The sequence below is a fragment of the Triturus cristatus genome, chromosome 11 (assembly GCF_964204655.1).
Source record: "Triturus cristatus chromosome 11, aTriCri1.1, whole genome shotgun sequence".
Classification (NCBI taxonomy): domain Eukaryota; kingdom Metazoa; phylum Chordata; class Amphibia; order Caudata; family Salamandridae; genus Triturus; species Triturus cristatus.
The window spans coordinates 7431321-7450886 of NC_140594.1; positions in this window are offsets into that span (position 1 = coordinate 7431321).

Here is a 19566-nt window from a genome sequence, read left to right on the forward strand (position 1 = left end):
GCACACAGAGGTCTGGAGACTGCTGGAAGTGCCGAACCTCTCAGCCTTGAGTGCCAGGTACACAGAGGCCTGTAGACTGCTGGAAGTGTCGACCCTCCTGTCCTTGAGTGCCAGCCCCACAGAGGGCTCCAGACTGCTGGAAGTGCCAAACCTCCCGGCCTTGAGTGCTAAGCGCACAGAGACCTCCAGACTGCTGGAAGTGCCAAAACTCCTGCATTGAGTGCCAGGCACAGACATTTTTAGGTCTCGCCTAGTGTGACAGCGCATGCGCTGCTCGTTCGGTGAGATTTATTGATAAGGAGGACTTTCAGAAGGGGGCTTGAAGCCCCGCCCCTCATTTCCATTGGCTGGCGTCACTGTTTATGCTAAACGGTGGCCTGCCTTTGGAAATTAGGGTTTTGGGTTCACGCCCTTTTGCCTTTGATCCGGACTCGGTGGCCTGCTTTGCTGCTGTCGCAAATCACTTTCTTATCTTTATGGGGCCATGTGTTTCTAATTAGAAACTCATGGCCCCATAAAGACAAGAGATCCCCATGCTCCTCTTTCACTTTTGGGACCGCGCTTGTTCTCCTAGTGGAATCGGACCTTCATGTGCAGCAAAGGCATTAGCAGCGTTACTGTGGACTTGTGCACACTGCCTCCTTCTTACTTATGCTATTTTATTCCTCTTTTAGTCTGCGTGATGTCCGGCCATTGTGATCCTGAGCATAAGGCAGGCAGCGGGATGCTGGACTGGATGTGGCTGTCATCTTGTTTCTTTTCTTTGTGAGCCACTCTCACTGCTGGCACTACGTGTTTTTTTTTATTAACAGAGCATTGTGCTTTAATGCGCTTTAAATTTTAAATGCAGTACTGGACTGTACAGAGCCCTCATTGCTGTGCGTGCCCTACATGAACGGATATTTGTTTGTTGTGTAGTGTGCAGTGCTGAGCTGTACAGAGCCCTCATTGCTGAGCGTGCGCTACATGAACGGATATAATAGGCTCTTGCTCTACAAGGTCTGCTGGCTGTTTGTTTAGCAAATTCATACAACGCAAACTGGACTCAAGTGTAGTAGAGACCTTTACAAGACACCCAGTTACATTACACAAGAGCACATTCACACAGGAACACATTGCCTTTTAGAAGGCACGGATTAACTAATTTGCCCAGAATCACACATTGGTAAGCTGACGCCGTGACTCGAACATAGTTCCCCAGCTTCCCGCTTAGCAGCTCTGATCATTACGTCTCATCCTTTTGCTTTAAGGACATTGCCTTAAAAGACACCCAGTTACAATTACACAAGAGCACAGGAACACATTGCCTTTTAGAAGGCATGGGAGATTAACTAATTTGCCCAGAATCACACATTGGTAAGCCAACGCTGTGACTCGAACAACACCAGCTTCTTCATGCGATCATCATGCGTGATTAATCAATTAGTCTCCCCATGGTCCCCCTGTTTACTAAAAGCGTGATTAATCAATTAATCGCATGCGATCATAATGCGTCATTAATCAATTAGTCTCCCCATGGTCCCCCTGTTTACTAGAAACGGGGTGCTAAGGAACATTCACATGCGCTATTTCGTGTTCTATCTACTCACCATTTTTTGTTTCTAATATTCAGCCTCTTTCTGCTCTCCCATGTGCCCCCTTCGAGATCCTCCTCTCCTTCCGCATTCTGCCAGAACCCTCCTACCCAATAGTCATCCACCACCACCACCACGTCCACCACCACAACGACGTCCACCACCACTACCACCACGTCCACCACCACCACCATGTCCACCATGTCCACCATGTCCACCACCACCACCATGTCCACCACCACCACCACGTCTACAACCACATCCACCACCACCACATCCAGCACTACCACCATGTCCACCACCACGTCCACCACGTCCATCACCACGTCCACCACCACATTCACCACCACCATGTCCACCACCACCACCACGTCCACCACCACCACATCCACCACCATCATGTCCACCACCACCACATCCACCACATCCTCCACCACCACCATGTCCATCACCACCACGTCCACCACCACGTCCACCACCACCACGTCCCCCACCACATCCACCACCACGTCCACCACCGGCACCACGTCCACCACCACCACCATGTCCACCATGTCCACCATGTCCACCACCACCACCACGTCCACCACCACCACCAAATCCATGTCCACCACCACCACATCCACCACCATCACATCCATCACCACCACCACGTCCACCGCTACCATGTCCAGCACCACCACCACCACCACCACCACGTCCACCACCACCACATCCACCACCACCATGTCCACCACGTCCACCACCACCACATCCTCCACCACCATGTCCACCACCACCACGTCCACCACCACCACCACGTCCACCACCACCATGCCCACCACCACCACCACGTCCACCACCACATTCACCACCACCACTATGTCCACCATGTCCACCGCCACCACCACCATGTCCACCACCGCCACCACCACCACATCCACCACCACCACGTCCACCACCACCACCACCACCACCACGTCCACCACCACAACGTCCACCACCACCACATCCACCACCACCATGTCCACCACCACCGTGTCCACCACCACCACATCCTCCACCACCACCACGTCTGCCACCACCAAATCCACCACCACCACGTCCACCACCACCACGTCCACCACCACCATCATGTCCACACCACCATGTCCACCACCACCACCATGTCCACAACCACCATGTCCACCACCACATCCACCACCACATCCACGTCCACCACCACCACCACCACCGCCACCACCACATCCAACACCACCACGTCCACCACCACCACCACGTCCACCACCACAACGTCCACCACCACCACATCCACCACCACCATGTCCACCACCACCGTGTCCACCACCACCACGTCTGCCACCACCACATCCACCACCACCACGTCCACCACCACCACGTCCACCACCACCATCATGTCCACACCACCATGTCCACCACCACCACCATGTCCACAACCACCATGTCCACCACCACGTCCACCACCACATCCACATCCACCACCACCACCACGTCCATCACAACCACCACATCCACCACCACCACGTCCACCACCATGTCCACCACTACCACCACATCCACCACCACGTCTACCACATCCACCACCACATCCACCACATCCACCACCACTACCACTTCCACCACCATGTCCACCACCACATCCACGTCCACCACATCCATCACCACCATGTTCATCACCACCATGTCCACCACCACATCCACCACCACCACATCCACCACCACCATGTTGAGGCTTTACAGAGCAGATTAAGGCTGTTCGGCACTCACTAAAGATAGTCTCAGTTGCAGGTAGAAGGGATGTTTGGCAAGGATTGTAGGGGGAGAGGACATGGGAGAGTTAGACGAATAGAACAAGAATTAAAAATTCAATAGGTCTCGCCTTTCATTAAGTTAAAGCCATTTGCTTTGCTATACAATACCATTACCAAAGCAAATAGCTTTAACTTAATCAAAGGCGAGACCTATTGCATTTTCAATGCTTGTTTGTTACTCGAACTCTACCAAGCAATGCAGGGCACGGAAGGTGGTAAATTTGACACTTTGGGATTATGTTCAGCCTAAAGAAAGTCACGCTGTCCCCCGCCCAACAGCGAAATGGATTTAAATCAGGTCGTGTTATGCATCAGGTGCACACCACGTGGGGCTAGTTTCATTTTTTGGGAGGAACGGGTTTAGCAAGTTTAGGACTCTGTTTAATCCGTGGTGGGACCTCATGCAGCTGGGACTTTGGGGGCCCCTACTATAGCCCAGCATTTAAGATTTACCTATCATAACTCCCTCCTTACTCGTGTCATTATAACTCTTTGCCTTAAAACAGTCATATTCCCATACCCCACATGCACCATAACCCTGCCCTATAGATCTAATCCGGACGTACAGGAGTCTTACGGCCACGCCTTAGACTGTTGGCGGCCGCTGCACATCAGCAACATGAACTGCCCAGCACCACTCTTACCTCCACAGACCACAGCCCCCCCAACATCTGGACCCACACCTATCACATGGGGTTTCTACACATTTTATTGTGAATTGTTGTACGCCTATCACAACCCACGCCCTACATCTTTCACACCTCTGTCCTGCGCTATAAAGTGTCCCTGCCCTACGCATATGACAGCCATCTTAACTACACTTGTCATTCATCTATTACAATTTAGGGTGCGCACAATCTGCCTCATTGCTTTTGCCTAATTGTACAACATTTTGGAAATATTACAAGAAATTACATATGATTACATCAAATGTCGGAGGCAATCGGATGTTGGAGGATATCTTCGGAATACAGACTAATGGTGACAATGTAAAATGGACCCACAAGAACAGGAACTTCTAAACGACTATAAATACAGAAATTATTCACCTGGGATCGAAAAAGCTTTGAGAAACTTTGAGTCTTTCACCGAGTGGGCTGACCTGATAGCATCACTTGGCAAACTCAACAAGCCTTGAAAAAGCTTAGGTCTGACTGACCGCTGAGGGCGAAACACTTGTCGGCTGGTGCAGTTCTAGCGATGTGCTATTGAGAAATCTTTAACAAGGATGTTATCCCTGTACTGAACTTCCCAAAGCATTCACAAACCAAGTACAAAAAAGAAGAATAAAAAAGAGTTCTTTAAAAGGAACTATGGGGCATATTATCAAGAAACGGATTTAAAATTATCGCTGGTTTAGCGGCAGAAAACTGCCACTAAAGCGGCGATAATGGGCTTGATAATATGCCCTTGTGAATTCCCATAGAAGCCCATTTTCTGGTGTCAACATGGGCTTCTATTGGAATTCTCACCAACATCTTATCAAGCCCATTATCGCCGCTTTAGTGGCAGTTTTCTGCCACTAAACCGGCGATAATTTTTAATGCCGTCCTTGATAATGTGGCCCAAAGATCTCATTGTGTTTACTTAAATACAAACAAGAAGGAGGGGGACTCACTCAAAGTCATTATCCACAGTTACAATTTAGAGGGCGGGGGGTCCAATGCCTCGAGTGAACCCCTCTAAAGCTGCTCATACCTATACTGGGCAATACTATCCCAGACTGGGATCCCTGGACCTTGAAAAACTAGGATTGACTCCTCATACTGTGAATTGTTACCATAATTAATGTGATCATTTCTCGTATTAAGAATGTTAAGAGCGGATGACGTATGCTTCCGGTCTAAGAGGTCCTCTCCTCTGCGTTCTGCGCCCTCTCTCAGCGCAGGTCCCATCAGCGCTCTGCATGATTCACTAACTCCAGAAGAAAGGAGCGGCTGATTATTCATCCGGACAAATATCACCGATAAAGGTTAATAACACTTCACTCTCAAGTATTCAATTAATTTTGATTGATAGACACGGCAGCTGTGATAACAGCGCTTAGTAATGTGCTTCTGGCAGCTAAGGAAGCAACTCAAAGAGATGCGTGGCTGGTTTGATGATTGGGTGATCACTCAAACCGTCTCTGTGAACTCCACCACCTGCCCCCCCACCCCCCCACCTTTAGGTGTGGTGGTACGAGGACTGGGCCAAGCCACCGGCCTCCTGATCACCCGTGGACAGGCCACCTGACTCCCACTGGACAGGCCACCAGCCTCCTGACCAGCAGTGGACAGGCACCAGCCTCCTGATTCTCACTGGACAGGCCACCAGCCTCCTGACAAACTGTGGACAGGCCACCGGCATACTGACCACCAGTGGTCAGGAGGGCAATGGCGTATCCACTGATGGACTTAAAGACCGTTTTGGGGGAAAATCAGAGATGTAACTTCCTGTTCAGATTGATGATGAGAAATCCACTGATGTCCCTTCCTGTGTTGTCTGATGTTGGAAAGTGCAGTGATGTCACTTCCTGTGCTGTCAGATGATGTCACTTCCTGTGCCCAAGGTTAGGTATTTTTGGAGCAGGTGGCACAGTTTCAGCCCAGTTGTGAGTGGAAGTGAATGTCATAGTGTCTATGTGTGTGAGACCGGTGGAGTGATTTTTCGAGCAGGCAACAGTTTCCCATCAATCTGTACTCTGAGGTACTGAGTAGAAATGCATGCCGTGTGCCAATTCTTGGGAGCCTGCGATAGTGACTCTTAGAGAAGCTCACAGAGTTTCTTCAATCAATTTACACCCCAATGATATGAGTGGAAGTAGAGCTCTGAAGAGGACTCAGGTGGGAGTAAAGCAAAGGGATGTGTTTCCAAACAGCCCTGCTCGCTGACGAGCGTGGCATGGCGTGGTGCTGCCTCAGTAGTGGCAGGTTGATGGTGCCACCAATAAGGTGCCTCGTAGGAGGTCACCTGCAGCCTGGACCGCAGGAGCAGAGCTGACAGCACTGATGTCGGTAATGCTGGTCGCACTCCCTCGCCAGGACTCCCTCAGAAAACATGGCTCCTGGGTGCCCACCCCCAGGCCAGTGCCATCCCTGCTGCCCTTGGGTGCATGGATGTCCATCCCAGGGCCAGTGTTAAACCTGCTGCCCTTAGGTGCCTGGACGTCCATCTCTGGCCCAGTGCCAAACCTGCTACCCTTGGGTGTCTGGATGTCTGTCTCCGGGCCAGTGCCATCCCTGCTGCCCTTGGGTGCAGGGATGTCCATCCCCGGGCCAGTGCCAAACCTGCTGCCCTTGGGTGCCTGGATATCCATCTTTGGCCAGTGTCAAACCTGCTGCCCATGGGTGCCTGGATGTCCATCCCCAGGCCAGTGTCAAACCTGCTGCCCTTGGGTGCCTGACGTCCATCTGTGGGGCCAGTGCTAAAATTGCTGCCCTTGGGTGCCTGGACGTCCATCTGTGGGGCCAGTGTCATCCCTGCTGCCCTTGGGTGCCTGGACGTCCATGCCAGGGCCAGTGCCAAACCTGCTGCCCTTGGGAGCCTGGAAGTCCATCCCCAGGCCAGTACAAAACCTGCTGCCCGTGGGTGTCTGGATGTCCATCTTGGGGGCCAGTGCCAAACCTGCTACCTTTGGGTGCCTGGACATCCATCTCCGGGCCAGTGCCAATCCTGCTGCCTTTGGGTGCCTGGACGTCCATCTGTGGGGCCAGTGTCAAACCTGCTGCCCTTGTGTGTCTGGATGTCCAACCCCCAGCCAGTGCCAAACCTGCTGTCCCTCAGTGCCTGAATGTCCATCCCTGGGCCAGTTCCAAACCTGCTGCCCCTGGGTGCCTGGACGGCAATCCCTGGGCCAGTGTCAAACCTGCTGCCCTTGGGTGCCTGGATATCCATCCCTGGCCCGAGTCAAACCGGGCCAGTGTCCTGCTGCCCTTGGGTCCCTGGATGTCCATCTATGGGGCCAGTGTCAAACCTGCTGCACTCGGGTGCCTGGACATCCATCCCCAGGGCCAGGGCCAAAACTGCTGCCTCCTGGTGCCTGGACGTCCATCCCTGGGCAAGTGCAAACCTGCTGCCCGTGGGTGCCTGGACATCCATCTCTGGGCTAGTGCCATCCCTGATGCCCTTGGGTTCCTGGATGTCCATCTGTGGGGCCAGTGTCAAACCTGCTGCCCTTGGGTGCCTGGATATCCATCCCTGGCCCGAGTCAAACCGGGCCAGTGTCCTGCTGCCCTTGGGTCCCTGGATGTCCATCTGTTGGGCCAGTGTCAAACCTGCTGCACTCGGGTACCTGGACATCCATCCCCAGGGCCAGGGCCAAAACTGCTGCCTCTTGGTGCCTGGACGTCCATCCCTGGGCCAGTGCAAACCTGCTGCCCGTGGGTGCCTGGACATCCATCTCTGGGCTAGTGCCATCCCTGATGCCCTTGGGTTCCTGGATGTCCATCTGTGGCGCCAGTGCCAAACCTGCTGCCCTTGGGTGCCTGGACGTCCATCTCCGGGCCAGTGTCCTGCTGCCCTTGGCTGCCTGTATGTTTACCTTTGGGCCAGTGAAAACCTGCTGCCCTTGGGTGCCTGGATGTCCATCTCTTGGCCAGTGTCAAACCTGCTGCCCTTGGGTGCCTGGATGTCCATCCCCGGGCCATTGTCATGCTGACTTTGGGTGCCTGGATGTCCATCTCCGGGTCAGTGTCAAACCTGATGCCCTTGGGTGCCTGGACGTCCATCCACGGGCCAGTGTCAAACCTGCTGCCCGTGGGTGCCTGGATGTACATCTTTGGGGCCAGTGCCAAACCTGCTGCCCTTGGGTGCCTGACGTCCATCCCTGGGCCACTGCCAAACCTGCTGCCTTTGGGTGCCTGGATGTCCATCTGTGGGGGCCAGTGCCACACCTGCTGCCCTTGTGTGTCTGGACGTCCATCCCCCGGCCAGTGCCAAACCTGCTGTCCCTCAGTGCCTGAACGTCCATCCCTGGGCCAGTGCCAAACCTGCTGCCCCTGGGTGCCTGGACGTCAATTCCTGGGCCAGAGTCAAACCTGCTGCCCTTGGGTGCCTGGATGTCCATCCCCAACCAGTGTCAAACCTGCTGCACTCGGGTGCCTGGATGTCCATCTCTGGGCCAGTGTCCTGCTGTCCTTGGGTGCCTGGACGTCCATCTGTGGGGCCAGTCTCAAACTTGCTGCACTCGGGTGCCCGGACGTTCATCCCCGGGGCCAGTGCCAAACTGTTGCCTTCTGGTGCCTGGACGTCCATCTCTGGGCCAGTGCCAAACCTGCTGCCTGTGGGTGCCTGGACATCCATCTCTAGGCCAGTGCCATCCCTGCTGCCCTTGGGTGCCCCGATGTCCATCTGTGGGGCCAGTGCCAAACCTGCTGCCCTTGGGTGCCTGGACGTCCATCTCCGGGCCAGTGTCCTGCTGCCCTTGCGTGCCTGGATGTCCATCTCCAGGCCAGTGACCTGCTGCCCTTGGGTGCCTGGATGACCACCCCTGGGCTAGTGCAAACCTGCTGCCCTCGGGTGCGTGGATGTCCATCTCTGGGCCAGTGTCAAACCTGCTGCCCTTGGGTGCCTGGACATCCATCACCGGGCCAGTGTCCTGCTGCCCTTGGGGGCCTGGACATGCTTCTCCGGGCCAGTGCCAAACCTGCTGCCTGTAGGTGCCTGGACGTCCTTCCCCGGCCAGTGCCAAACCTGCTGCCCTTGGGTACCTGGACATCCATCTCTGGGCCAGTGTCAAACCTGCTGCCCGTGGGTGCCTGGACATCCATCTTCTGGGACAGTGTCAAACCTGCTGCCCTTGGGTGCCTGGACGTCCGTCTGTGGGGCCAGTGCCACACCTCCTGCCTGTGGGGGCCTAGATGTCCATCCAGTGTCAAACCTGCTGCCCTTGGGTGCCTGGATGTCCATCCCCTGGGATAGTGTCAAACCTGCTGCCCTTGGGTGCCTGGACGTCAATCTGTGGGGCCAGTGTCAAACCTGCTGCCCTTGGGTGCCTGGATGTCCATCTGTGGGGCCAGTGTCAAACCTGCTGCCCATGGGTGCCTGGATGTCCATCTGTGGAGCCAGTGTCCTGCTGCCCTTGGGTGCCTGGTCGTCCATCTGTGGGGCCAGTGTCCTGTTGCCCTTGGGTGTCTGGACGTCCATCTGTGGGGCCAGTGTCCTGCTGCCCTTGGGTGTCTGGACGTATATCCCAAAGGCCAGTGCCAAACCTACTGCCCTTTGGTGTCTGGATGTCCATCTGTGGAGCCAGTGCCAAACCTGCTGCCCTTGGATGCCTGGATGTCCATCTGTGGGGCCGGTGCCAAACCTGCTGCCCTTGGGTGCCTGGACGTCCATCTCCAGGCCAATGCCAAACCTGCTGCCCTTGGGTGCCTGGATGTCCATCCCATGGGCCAGTGCCAAACCTGCTTCCCGTGGGTGCCTGGATGTCCATCTCTGGGCCAGTGCCAAACCTGCTGCCCGTGAGTGCCTGGACGTCCATCTGTGGGCCGGTGCCAAACCTGCTGCCCTCAGTTGTCTGGACGTCCATCCCCGGGGCCAGTGCCATTCCCGCTGCCTGTGGGTGCCTGAACGTCCATCTGTGGGGCCAGTGTCAAACCTGCTGCCCGTGGGTGCCTGGATGTCAGTATCCGGGCCAGTGCTAAATCTGATGCCCTTGGGGTCCTAGACATCCATCTGTGGGGCCAGTGCCAAAGCTGCTGCCCTTGTGTGTCTGGACGTCATCCCCAGGCCAGAGTCCTGCTGCCCTTGGGTGCCTGGACGCCCATCCCCAGGCCAGTGTCCTGCTGCCCTTGGGGGCCTGGACATGCTTCTCCGGGCCAGTGCCAAACCTGCTGCCTGTAGGTGCCTGGACGTCCTTCCCCGGCCAGTGCCAAACCTGCTGCCCTTGGGTACCTGGACATCCATCTTCTGGGACATTGTCAAACCTGCTGCCCTTGGGTGCCTGGACGTCCGTCTGTGGGGCCAGTGCCACACCTCCTGCCTGTGGGGGCCTAGATGTCCATCCAGTGTCAAACCTGCTGCCCTTGGGTGCCTGGATGTCCATCCCCTGGGATAGTGTCAAACCTGCTGCCCTTGGGTGCCTGGAAGTCAATCTGTGGGGCCAGTGTCAAACCTGCTGCCCTTGGGTGCCTGGATGTCCATCTGTGGGGCCAGTGTCAAACCTGCTGCCCATGGGTGCCTGGATGTCCATCTGTGGAGCAAGTGTCCTGCTGCCCTTGGGTGCCTGGTCGTCCATCTGTGGGGCCAGTGTCCTGTTGCCCTTGGGTGTCTGGACGTCCATCTGTGGGGCCAGTGTCCTGCTGCCCTTGGGTGTCTGGACGTATATCCCAAAGGCCAGTGCCAAACCTACTGCCCTTTGGTGTCTGGATGTCCATCTGTGGAGCCAGTGCCAAACCTGCTGCCCTTGGATGCCTGGATGTCCATCTGTGGGGCCGGTGCCAAACCTGCTGCCCTTGGGTGCCTGGACGTCCATCTCCAGGCCAATGCCAAACCTGCTGCCCTTGGGTGCCTGGATGTCCATCCCATAGGCCAGTGCCAAACCTGCTTCCCGTGGGTGCCTGGATGTCCATCTCTGGGCCAGTGCCAAACCTGCTGCCCGTGAGTGCCTGGACGTCCATCTGTGGGCCGGTGCCAAACCTGCTGCCCTCAGTTGTCGGGACGTCCATTCCCGGGGCCAGTGCCATTCCCGCTGCCTGTGGGTGCCTGAACGTCCATCTGTGGGGCCAGTGTCAAACCTGCTGCCCGTGGGTGCCTGGATGTCAGTATCCGGGCCAGTGCTAAATCTGATGCCCTTGGGTTCCTAGACGTCCATCTGTGGGGCCAGTGCCAAAGCTGCTGCCCTTGTGTGTCTAGACGTCATCCCCAGGCCAGAGTCCTGCTGCCCTTGGGTGCCTGGACGCCCATCCCCAGGCCAGTGCCAAACCTGCTGCCCTTGGGTGCCTGGATGTCCATCTCCGGGCCAGTGTCAAACCTGCTGCACTTGGGTGCCTGGATGTCCGTCTCCGGGCCAGTGCCAAACCTGATGCCCTGGGGTGCCTGGATGTCCGTCTCCGGGCCAGTGCCAAACCTGATGCCCTGGGGTGCCTGGATGTCCATCTTAGGGGCCAGTGCCAAACCTGCTGCCCTTGTGTGTCTGGACGTCCATCCCCGGGCCAGAGTCTTTCCTGCCCTTGGGTGCCTGGACGTCCATCCCCTGGCCAGTGACAAACTTGCTGCCCTTGAGTGCATGGACGTCCATCCCCAGGCCAGTGTCCTGCTGTCCTTGGGTGCCCGTGTCTGAATTAAATGATGAGCCATGCGTGTGTCCTGTCAAGGCACCCCCCGTGCCTTACCCTGTGTTTTGTAAAAGAAAGGTAATGCCAGAGCCTCTGTAAAAGATGGTGATTATTACACTCCAAGGGGCAGATTTATAACGGACTTGCGCCACTTTTACGCCGCCGTTGCGTCACTTTTGTGACGCAGCGGCGGCGTAAACTCTGCACCATGTTGCGCCCCATTTACAACGTGACGCATCTAGGGAGATGCGTCGCGTTGTAAAGCTTGCGCCACATGTGGGCGTACCTGCACAGGGGGGGGCGATCCGGTGCAGGAACGCCTCCAAAAAAAGTGGCTGAGTGAAATCTACAAGATTTCACTCAGTCACTTTTCCCGCCATGCTGCGTCAAAACCCTGCGCCTGCTTGAAGCAGGCGTAAGGATTGACGCAGCATTGTAACGATAGGGCACCCCCGAGCCTTGCTGGAGCTGCGTCGCGCAAATGCACACAGACTCACAGTGTGATTTTAAACAATCAACACTATCTAGGACTTTACCAAAACTCATTCACTACTGTGGAAAGGGGTAAGGGGACTGCACACAATCTACATATTTAAGTACAGCACATCAGTGTCAACGCATGACTCATTTAATCAACATATAAGCAAAGACTGGATTCTAATGCTACTAAAACTTCACAACATGACAGGTTTTAAAAAAGTTATCTGTAAGCAAATACATGATATCACCAAATGCTTCTCTCACACTGATCCCAAATAAACACTAACTCACAGTGTGATTCTAGACAACCACCACTATCCCTAGGAATTTTCCCAAACTCATTCACTACAGTGCAACTGGTAAGGGAACTGCACACAATCTACATATTTCAGGACTGCACTTTTGTGTCAAAGCCTAACTCATTTAACCAACGCATAAGCAAAGACTGGCTTCTAATGCTACTAAAACTTGACAACATCACAGGTTTTAAAAGAGTTATCTATCAGCAAATACAAGATATTACTAAATGCTTCTCTCACAGTGGTTCCCAAATGCACACAGACTCACTGTGTGATTCTAGACAAACAACACTATCCCTTGCACTATATCAAAACCCATTTCTTCATCTAGAAGTAGTACTACATTTTAGTATAGAAACATAACATAACTCATTTCACAAATTCATAAACAATGACTGGTTTCTAATTCTACCAAAATATAAAAACAGCACAGTTATCTGACTACAAACACATGAAAAACACAAATGCTTATCACAGAATGGTTTCTACATGCACACACATTGTAGCGAAAAAAAGTACTCCCTACACTTTAGCAGGAAAAATACATTAGTCTGATTAAAATCAAAATAGTCTACATACATCCCCTCACAATTAAATAACTCATCTTTCAAGTTCTTTTGTAGATTAAGAAGTATATCAACCACTCACCATATTTTCTTTTACAGACTCTCTGCACTGTGCACCTTTCAGCAAAAGCAAAGAATGGAAAAGTTTCCCTTTCATTTTCCACACATATACATGTAAACATCAAATCACAATCCTTCACACATAAACTCAAAAGCAATCACACATTTCTATAGGTTAAACATTTCAACCCTTTCCAACTGAAATACATTTCAACCCTTCACCCAATCTGCCTTCTGCCTGTTACCATAGAAACAGGTCATGGAACACTGCACTGAGCACACAGGTGACAAGTTCAGCACACAATGTTCCTACACAAGACTTGACTTTTCAACATATCAGCTTATCATATATAATGTTCCTTACAATCTGTTTTTGTTAACCAATAACAATCATACCTTTAAAAAACAGAAATATACACCCTACCTTTCAGTGTAGAAAGTTGTCATACAACCAATGTCTTGTCGTTTTTCAAAAAACGTTGCCGTGGATCCGCGGACCCACCGCGAGAGAATCCGTGCATCCAACGCGATAGGATGCGCGCACCGTGCGCGCATTTCGCCGTTTTTTTTTAAACAAAAGGGGGGGCCCAGGGGGTCCTTCTGGGACCCCCTAAGCACCTCTAGAGGGTCAGAGTATTTCCACTCTGCCCCCTTTATATCTTTTACACACTTATTCCCCTTCCATCTTCAGCCTCGCTTCTACCGAGGCAGAAAATGGCCACCAACAGTTCCTGGTTTTGAATGTAGAGAGACGCTCGACAGCCAATTAGCATTCAGCGCGCGATCGGGAGGGTGCGCGCTCCGTTCGGGGAGAGTGCGCTTACGGTGCGGGTAGGGTCCGCGGATCCTCCGCGGCTATAGATATCACTAACTTTTTTACCCTCATTTTCTCAGGAACTATTCACACCAAATATGCAAAAGGCACGAGTCCGAACTGAGGACTACCTCTTTGCCAAATTTGGTGTCATTCCGTTCAGCGGTTCGGGCTCTAGCTGCGGCAACAGATCCTATGGGAAATTGCATGGGGAAAACGCGTTTTGGGACCCCCCTTTTTTCTCGGCCCCCGCTTCACGGATCACCACAAGATTCGTCAATCGGCGCCAAAGATATTCCCAATATAAAGTTGCAGATTTCCTATGGAAAATAGGTCCTAACTATAACTATCTACTGGCGACCGCCAGTAGATAATATATATATATATATATTCACTGAAAAAACCATGGGTTTCACACACGTTATAGTTAGGAATTAGCATTTAAAAAACCTTAGAAATTCAGTGAAAAAACCATAGGTTTCACACACGTTGTAGTTAGGAATTAGCATTTAAAAAACCTTAGAAATTCAGTGAAAAAACCATAGGTTTCACACATGTTATAGTTAGCTGGACATTTTACTCGTAAAAAACCAATGAAATTCCCCCGTTATAGTTAGTTCAGCTAACTATAACTCGCGCGCCCGCAATGAACTGCTGATGACGTCACATATTACATCACTCATGACATGGTCAGTGACATCACTCATGACATCACTGATGACATCTCAAATGACATCACTGATGACCTCACTGATGACATCATCCAGTGAATGTGTGTTTTTCTGAAAATTAAATATGTTTTATATATGTATATCTCAAGGTTGATGGAAGAATAAATGGGTATATTACTGTCTAAATGGATGATTTCTTTTTGAAAAATTGATTATGTAACTGACTGATTAAGTGTATCATAGTGAATACATGGCTTAGTGAGTAATGTTTAAATATATAAATATCTGTATCATTTTTTCACTTTGTGTATAAGTGGCTGCATGGGTTGGTGAGTAGCTACATGGGTGTCTATATAGGTTATTAGTTGGTTTTTTGAGTATCAGTCTGAGTGTCTGCATGGTTCGGTGGGGGGTATGACGTAGTGCATAGGTGCATGAATGAGTGACTCACTGTTTGTATGTGTTGAACAGAGCATGTGTGCAAGACTGCATGGGTGGATGAGTGTGTGTATGGGTGTGTTAGTGAGTGAATGACTGTCTCAATAGTGTCTTTATGAGTAACTACATATGTTTAAAACTAGTATATGTGACTATTGGTTTATATATGTGAGTATATGTGAGAGTGAGAGATTGAAAGAGTTCCTGTATGAATAAGTATGTATTTCTATAAGTGATTGTTTAAAAGACTAAGTATGTGTAAGTTTCCGTAGAAGTAAGTGTGGTGGTGTGTGTATAACTGTATATGCAAGTAAATGTATGTTTGATTCTTTATTAGCATGAGTGACTATGTGTGTGAGTAGCTCTATGGATGAGTGGCATTGTGTAACAGGATGTATAGGTGTATGAGTACATATGATAAGTGAGTACATGTATGAGTGACTGTATTGGACTGTTGGTGAATGAGTGGATGTGTATGTGGATCTTAGAATTACTGAAGAGGTTGTTGTAACTGTTATTGGTATGTCCATTGTTTTGTAAATTTTAGTCTCTATTTTTGAATGTGTGTATCAAAGGTTTTATTAGGGGAAGAGGAGGTCTGCCACTCTATCACAAGGATGATGTCATCAGTGAGGTCATCAGTGATGTCATTTGAGATGTCATCAGTGATGTCATGAGTGATGTCACTGACCATGTCATGAGTGATGTAATATGTGACGTCATCAGCAGTTCATTGCGGGCGCGCGAGTTATAGTTAGCTGAACTAACTATAACGGGGGAATTTCATTGGTTTTTTACGAGTAAAATGTCCAGCTAACTATAACATTTGTGAAACCTATGGTTTTTTCACTGAATTTCTAAGGTTTTTTAAATGCTAATTCCTAACTACAACGTGTGTGAAACCTATGGTTTTTTCACTGAATTTCTAAGGTTTTTTAAATGCTAATTCCTAACTATAACGTGTGTGAAACCCATGGTTTTTTCAGTGAATTTGCAAGGTTTTTTAAATGCTAATTCCTAACTATAACGTGTGTGAAACCCATGGTTTTTTCAGTGAATTTGCAAGGTTTTTTAAATGCTAATTTTTTTTTTTCTTCTATTTTTTCTAACATATTTTTATTTTAATTTTCTTACCTTTTATAAAGACTATGATTAAATTTTTAAAATTCTTTAATATGTTTTTTTTTATATATTTTTTAAAATAAACATGTAAAATTTATTTGCAGTACTTTTTTTCTATTTTTTTAAAAAATTTTTTAGTACGCGTACCGTAAGCTCACGGTAAGCGTACGGTTTATGCAACCTCCGTAATTTTCCTACGCTGCTTGCGTATAGTTACGCAATTTGCGTAGCCGCGCGTACTCCGCGTGGGACGCGTACGCGTGTACGCTACACGCGCACGTTACGCGGAAGTGCCGGGAGTGACTGTTATGCGCATGCGCACAAGCGCGTGTCTTTTTTACGCGCATGCGCACTTTTGCCGTAAGCGTACCGTAAGCGTACCGTAAGCGTACGGTAGGTCATGTGATCATGAAACACAACTTTTGATTGGTTGAAACTACTTTCAGTTCTAGAACTCTCCTACACCACACCCATTCCCCTCATTTCTGCTTGTGATCCCTTGGGAGAAGGAGCTGGTTTGTCTTTGGGATACGATGGCAGAACAGCAGAGCTCTTCTGAGAGTGAGGCTAGCACTAGCAGCACTGTCTTGAGGCAGAGATCGAGGAAACAAAAGCCCTCTTATGTATGGGATTATTTTACTTTTCCTGAAGGCCAGCAAAAGGTAAATGCACCCTTAGTGACTTGTAAGCTGTGTAAGCGTGTACTTTCTAGAGGTAATCCTAACAGGAAGTATTCCTTTGGGAATCACACCATGAAGAGACACCTCCAGGATGTACACAGAAGGACACATGGTCATCTTTTTGGAGGTAACTCTTCAGAAAGACAAGCCAGTACATCCACAGCAGCTCAGCCTGAACCATCATCTGCAGGGCTGACTCCTTCTTCTGCAGGTCAGGTGAGCCCTTCATCTGTGGGGGGAGAATCTCCTTTTGCTGGCCCTCTGGAAATCAACCCTCGATTTCGGAAGGTTGATATTCGATGCACATTTTGTCAAGATCTAATTTGCTATAGGGAGACCAGTGTTTCCCTAGTGAACAACAAAATAGATCAGCACATTTGTCGCTTTGAATAATTTTCCCATGCTTCCTTTCCTCTGTCCCTGCATGAACACAACGGTTCTTTTAAGAGCCAACCTTATCTTTCATCTTTTTTTTACATATGTTTTTAAAAACTTTTTTTTATTTTTTTTTACCGTACGCGTACGGTGCGCGTACTTTTTTTTTTTTTTTTTAAAAAAACCACTAAAAATCAATAAACACATTACAAGGTCCTTGAGAGACTACAATTATTATTATTGACTTACCATACTCACTGAAAAAATATTTATTCATTTGTTTTTTTTAAAAATAGTTTTAAAAATGTTTGTAGTTTTCGAAAATTTTCTATATCTATCTGGAAAAAAAGAAAAAAGTATTAATATTTTTAAAACATTTTATAATACAGTACACATATTTACATTTTTTTCCATAAAATATTTTTGCCTTATTTTTGCTGTTTTCAGAATATATTGCATTTCACTATAAATTGTGAAAGCAATTGCATTCATCATTTTACAGCGGGCAAAAAAAAATAACAATCACAAAGATTGTATTAAAAAAGCCCTGATTCTTTTTTTACTTAAACTTAACATTATAGAAATGCATAATATTCTAAAAAAATATCATCTAATACCAATACTTATTTCTTTAAAATACCGTCTGATATGTTTGTTTCAGAAGTATAATCACAATATTATATCTCAAATAACTCCAAAATACATCTGATTTCATTTCCTTTAGACCAAATAGTAATTTTAAAATTCTTTTTTGATTAAATTTCCAATGGTAATCCAATAAAATTCTAAAGTTTTATTTGTACAGATCTCACCGATTCTCTGTAACAATTCCTTTATTGTATTTAAATATATTACTACATTTCTTTTCACAATAGTCACAAAACGAAATTTCTATGCCAATTTGAATGCACACTAACTGCTCTTTTTTTTGGGCAAGTGAAAATCACTTTTACAAACTGTCACATTATGAAACCACTTTTCAGATTTTTTAAAAAGCCCATGTCCAGACTGCTACACTACAGCAAGGGCAACCAGCCTTAGTGATGCTGAATGTATTTGCATTACAGACTGAAACCTGAAAACCCCACTCGCTTGTAAATACTGTGCATGACTATACATGGCAAGCACATGGGTGTGTGCTAAGACTCTGCTTCTTCCCCCAAAAATTCGCTCCCCCTTTCCATCTAATGCAACTGTGAAATCACCAGAGCAAGACGCAATAAATCTCTGCCTATAATTCCTCTCTGCACACAGAGTCATGTTTTCACATTAGTCCCAAAACGAAATTTCTTTGCCAATTTGAAAGCACACTTACTGCTCTTTTTTTTTTCGGGGCAAGTGAAAATCACTTTTACAGACTGACACATTATGAAACCACCATGTGTAACTACAACAAAAACAATTTCCATTTCTATTATTCATTTCTTAAGTTACCACATACATCCCCTCTCAAACTGTAAACTCACCTTTAAAATTAGTTAGTTGTGAAAGAAATGTGACACTCAAACAGCAGATTATCAGAGCCAGGATCTCTGTTGTGTTCACCTCTCTCCTCTCAGCAGAACCAGATAATGGCAAACTTTCCCTCTATTTTTCCACACATATACTTGTAAGTTTCAAATCTCAGTGCTTCCCCCTTTTTTTCAAATGTAATCACACATTTCTATTGGTTGAAAACCAACCCTTTTCCAAAAGTACCCTTCCCCCAACTTGACTTCTGCCTAGTACCCTTCCCCCAACTTGACTTCTGCCTGCTACCATAGCAACAGCTCATGGAACACTGCTGTGTGGAGTTAGGTCAGAAGTTCGCCAAACAATGTTTCAATTCCACAGAGCAGGAGTGCTTGACTTTTCAAACCTAACAGCAAATCCATAGTACTGTTCTTTGGTTACACATTTTTTTTTACCAATACAAAACATGCTTCTATTAATTTACACATACAGCCTAGTTTTTATTCTAGAATGGTATGAAACAGCCAATCAGTTCTTTTTGTTTTGAAAAAAATATGTATGCCTCCATTTCCAAACTGTCTTTCTTTTCATATTGCCATTCTACTGAAAGACACCTCCTGAGTGCATCCAGATCTCCTTTGAAGATGTTCACAGTGTGGATTGTAGGGCACAGCTATGTCTTCTGGAGTGAAAAGTTTGCAGAGAAAACAGGTATGGTGAGAGACCTTGCTTTGCCAAATGTAGACATTAAATGGATTGGTCAGAGAGGGTTAAAGTGGCACCAATTGATGCCATTGGTGAAATCCTTCATTCAAATCCAACACCCTGACCTCATAATAGTGCAATGTGGTGGCAATGACCTAGGCACTTTGACTGGGGTAGGTCTGGAAATGCTTATGAAGGACACCTTTGCACAACTGTTTACACTTTTCCCTAAAACTGCCTTTGTGTTTTCCAACATATGCC